The 5,415-nt window shown below is 34.6% G+C and overlaps 1 long non-coding RNA gene across 1 annotated transcript; it reads right to left on the bottom strand.

Annotated features, from left to right (window-relative positions):
* Positions 1–4,385: 4,385 nt before the first annotated feature.
* LOC132695874 (uncharacterized) lies at positions 4,386–5,171 on the bottom strand. Its single transcript, XR_009617897.1, has 3 exons — positions 4,991–5,171; positions 4,522–4,658; positions 4,386–4,464 (listed from the first exon to the last, which is right to left on the bottom strand). It is a non-coding gene; the product is annotated as an uncharacterized LOC132695874 (long non-coding RNA).
* Between the last annotated feature and the right edge of the window lie 244 nt (positions 5,172–5,415).

Genomic DNA, 5,415 nt, shown 5'->3' on the forward strand with positions numbered 1-5,415 from the left:
GAAAAATCGATGGTAACTTCTTCTGTCGAGTTGTTTAAAACATTGGTTAAGGATACGACGTACACCATTTTTCGAAATAGATAAACTTTCGGGGATTTCACAATTTCCAATTTTTTGATAGGGAATAATAATTTCACCGTTTTTTATAGATGTTTTTATTTTGATAATTTGTTCGCATGGAGGGCTGATATTGATTGGGGTTAACATTTTTTGTTTGTATTTCGATAGAGTAGTTTAATTTTAGTATATGGGGTGTATAAATAACCATTAGCAAAGTCTAGATTTATTACAAAAAAAAAGGAGATTATCTACTCGGTTGTATGCTTATTGGTTGCGAGGGAAAATAATGTTGGCTTCCAAAGAGATTATTTGGCGCTTGACTATTAAAATTATATAGAGCATTTGGCCTAAAATTTGCTCTTACAGAAGAGTCTTGTAGTATTTGCTTTGAAGGTCTTACATTTTCCATCGGCGGTTTAGGTGCTTTAGAGTAATTTTGGAAGTATTGATTGTTGTATTCATCATTGACGAACTGCAAAGCTTCAGCAAGACTTGATGGGCGCACACAACGTATGTTCGTACCTAGAGGCTCTTTAAGCCCTGATAAAAATATTTTTAAGGCAAGGTCTGTATATAAATTTGTTCATGGTTATCAACGTACGAACAAAGAAGATTTAGAATATATAATACCTTATCATAAAATTAGTTGGGTGATTCGTTAGCTTGCTGCCGTAGCATAACTAAATCACGTTGATCCGCAGAATTCCTTACAAGAGTGACTTTTAGATCTTCCCAAGTCGATACATTCTGTATATTTACTACTAATTTGGCTGTGCCAACAACTTTTCCAATAAGGCAATTAATTAATCAATTAATCAATTAATTAGTTTCATCGTAAAATGCCGTAATAAGGCTATCACAAGTAGCAAGACATCAATTTAAATCATTAGCATTCCCATCGAAAGTTGATACACAGTTTAAGTGTTCTGGTTTAAAATTATTAGCCATGTCTGTATATAAATTATTTCTTATACTGTTTTCGATAGAAATATTTTGATTACTACTACTGTGTGAGTCAGTTGAAACGATTTTTAAATCAGATAAAATATAGGCGAAGTCTTCTACGGACATTAAAAATTACACTTACATAAAAAAATAATGCGACTCTGGTCATTTTCTATAAGGGACAGTCTCTCAGGTTGGCGATGCGCTCCTACCAAATTTCTGCCTCCTTGCGAAACCGGAACGATTTGAGAACTAATTTCCGATGAGCTGCTGATGAAATGTCTCCGACAGGTTTCGATAAATCTTCTTAAACACCTACACCAGTCACTCAACAAATTCCAATATTCCGATAAATCGTAGATACGAAAAGTCTACCGATCGATTCGACAAACTTCGGAAAATTCTACGACTGCGCAACTTTTCTAACAGGAAACCGAAAGTCGCTTTTTAAAAACTTTATTTTTCAAAACTACAAAATTAATAGTTTACTGCAAGAGCGTATTCAACTGATTAACTAACAAATAAGCGCAAGAACAGTTCTATGTGATTAAAAGCTGCCACGGCAAAATCTAGCTGAGCATCTTCTTCCTATGGGCGTAGGGATGGGTCGTGACATAATTCGAATTTGACTGGTATCGGCATCCCTATCGACTTTTTGTGTCTCTTTTCTTAACAACTGCGGGTAAAAATATATTCAGTTAAATTATATATGATTTTGAAAAGAATAATATCCTTACCTAAGAAATAAGTTGGTCCACCTTCTGCTGAGATTTTGAGCTAGTGAAGTTGCTTTATTAATTAAAATAAAAAATGGTATTGAATGAATAAAAAGTTAATGTTCCAAAATTATATTTGATAGCCCCAGGGCAACGTGTCGGTAAGTAGTTTTTTGGGACATTTCAGGTTTCCCCCACTCCTCTCCCTTTTGTGGGCGTGTCCTCCTTCCCCGTGCCCCTCTTAGCTCCTCCCCTTTACCCATAATCCCTTGAAACTGGCCCCCATTGGATAAGCAACCAGAAATGTGGGGTTTAATCAATCCCCCTCCTCTAGTTTGCGATGGCGGCGAAGCCAACAGAGCCCAGATATTTTCCCACCCGTAAGAAAAGCAATGGCGTCAATGAGACTTGATCATATTGTTCGCGTGACCATCTACACCCTCTAGCGGTTCGAATGTAAACTAGTGTCCCCTCTTGAAATAAGATTTTCTTTAATAAGGTAACGCCACCTAGTGAATATTGACCAAAACATTTATTTTAAAAACATATGGTTCTGCGAATGTTACCCTCGCGGGTACAAACTGTACTTTTTACTATTGCGCACAAAGGACAGGGGAAATAAAGACGAAAAGTGTTGGATTTCTTTTTTCGGAACTGGAAGCTGGCAGGCACCACCAATAATATCTGCAAAAACAAAAACATGGTTAAAATTTTCATTAATAAAGTAGGATATTAGAAACCATATACATTATTAATTTACCAAGCCATCTACCGTGCGTTAACTTCATACATATTTCCGCATTCTTCTGTTTTAAGGTATCGTGAGATATTTAACTATTTATCTGGGAAAAGTTCATATGTCGAAAATATTATGTGTATGTGGCCGTGGTAGGTTTTCTTTGCTATTACGATTTTATTTTTATTATTTAATATTTACAAAATTAATTTATCTATCTTATTGATGATTTTGGTTTTCTTTGCTATTTTATTATTTGTTTTTATTATTTAATATTTTCAAAATTATTTTATCTATCTTATTAATGATTTTAAGATATCGCAGTCAACTTTAGTATTTCATCAATTTCTTTTATTTATTGCTGATCTTTGAGGATAGTGTACATACTTCTTTTTTTCGTAACTTCGTATCTATCCTTTAATTTCCTATCAACCCCTGAAACAAACTCGAAAGGCATCTTAACTAAAAAGTCATATACTTTAAAGCTGCTGCGACTACTACATGAAAGTGTGTTTCTATGGCAATCTCAACAATAATGAAATCTGTATGCTTATACTAAATACTGTAATACTCTTCTCTGCTAACGCTCTAGGAGACGCTATTTGAACCCCGTTCAAAGAAAAATTTCTACAGCCCAAATAACCTCTCTGAACCACACTTAAGCGCATCACTCCTTCACTGTCTTGCAGCCTTCAAATTAATATTCCGTACTAACTACGTATGCCATACACGAAACGTTTTCTTTTCTAATTTTTTTTCTATGCGCTACATTAACGAACAGGATCTGAACTTTTCTATCTGTGTATTTTGTTAGCCACCTTAAAAAAATTAAAAAAAAGGTATGCGAACCTAGAGGATATTTTCCATATTTTTCACAAATGGTGACAACAATTAATACAAGTATTATTTTTAATAATAATCCATCTTTCGCTATGACATGAAAACATCGATTTTTTAATTCTAACTTTTCTCATAGAGCTTCCCTTTAGTCTATATCTGTTCTTTAACTAAATCCCTGCCTTTTTGAAAAACCAACCTCTAAAAATATTTAATTTTCTCTAATATAAATTTGTACATTTTCCGCAATATGTGTGAATATTTTTGCTAGAGCATTTAGTTACTCAGTACATGTCCTAATCAATATTTTAAAAATATAATTCTAATGATACGTGTTTACGATTTGAACATATCGAAACATTCCCCAGTTTTATAAATGAGAGCTCACTGCCAATCTACCAAACATCACAGTACAAACTACCGTACTATGCCCCCTGGACAAAATCAGGTTAGTCAGCGTCATTATTTCTACCTGCGTTAACGAATAGCGTATTGTTAATTAAGGTTTAATACGCAGAAAATTTAAGTAACAAATAATTGCAATGAAACTCACTAACATCATAAATTATTAAAAAAAATTAGAACAGTTGGAATTTACTGGAGTAACCAATTTGGCACTAAGAATGGAAATTTTCGATACTCTACTAGGTGCCTACAATAAGTTTTACTATTATTTTTAATGCAGAGACACAACGATTTTCTAGTTCTGAATTTGATCCGGGTATATTACCATACTTTACGCCGACTCTAAAAGCCATGCAGTCTAAGCAATCAGAGTTATTGAACGCCCCATTTTGTGTATTATGTTCAAAACAGAGACTCTCTGGGCTTACGACTACAGCTACCAGCTACTAGTTTCAATAATATTAACACAAAAAAAAAGTAGGTGGCATTTCTATAATACGTGCAAAGTTTATGTGAAACTGACTGGAAGACAGAGTAATGCACCAATATGTTACTAAACATATTTCCATAGAATTCCGTAAGAGCTTACCTCCAAGTTTTCTCATTTAGTGAGTCAAAGCATCAAATGGGAAATTCCAATCCACCTTATGTAGTGGTGGAAATATATCAATCGCCTACGTTACCGATGGTACACGACTGAAGCTTTCGCGTCTTCTTTACCCCACATGCCGACTTAAAAAGATACTGGTCTAAGTCTCAATATTCCTGTTAAAAAAAAGAGAGGTTCTATATTGACATAAATATATGTTTTCAAAATTTTACCTGAATGGTTCGTGATTCCTTATATATGCAGTGTTGGCAGCAATGTGGCGACGACTACGCTGAAACTTTCCATATCTCGTGTCCCCATGACTGGTCTGTTTCATATATGAAAGCTCACCTCGCACGGGTTTGAACCTCTTTTAAAAAAAAAAAAACGGCAAGACTTGTACTTATCATATCAAAGTAATATGAGGAACTTATATTTTATGCCAAAACTTATTTCATCACCTCCAAAGGGGAGTAGGGGTTTCTAAAGTATGGTAGGTACATCACCTTTTTTTTTTAATTAAAAAAGTGACATAATTACGCGACGTAACTCGATCCGGATCGTTAACGCGTCTCAAGAGGGGGTTTAGAGATGCTGAGGACATTAAATTGATTCACTAATACCAGTACATACTGAAACCCCTTATTTCCAAAATAAAAAATTGTTAACTGTTAACACACAAAAAAAAAACTATTTTCTCACCAATTATATTTCTGGGGTCGTTTTCAGAATTTGTCCAACGTAGAATCCCAAGAGGATAGGGCCGCAATTTCAAAAAATGTTCATGTCTCCCCACTATGCATTTGTACACGAAGCAGGGCCGGATTAACAGCAATTATATTCTTGTCAGTCAACATACAGCCGCCGATTGAATTCTCGGATTCTGCTTTACTAGTTGCCATGGTCTGTCAAATATGTTACTTAAAAAATTGTATATTTTTTTAAAAATAATATACCTTTCCTAAAATAATTCCGCCTTTGTCAAGTTGGACAAGGGCACGTCTGTCCGCTTTGAAAGGCGCGGCGTATGTATCTTCCAAAATGATCCAAATCGTTAACCTTTTTTTTGATTTTTTGATTCCTCGTTAAGCAAATCTAAACGGAGCAGGCTCGGATTGTCAGCAAAT

The sequence above is a fragment of the Cylas formicarius genome, unplaced genomic scaffold (genome assembly GCF_029955315.1).
Source record: "Cylas formicarius isolate icCylForm1 unplaced genomic scaffold, icCylForm1.1 PGA_scaffold_12__32_contigs__length_19106922, whole genome shotgun sequence".
NCBI classification, from domain to species: Eukaryota; Metazoa; Arthropoda; class Insecta; order Coleoptera; family Brentidae; genus Cylas; species Cylas formicarius.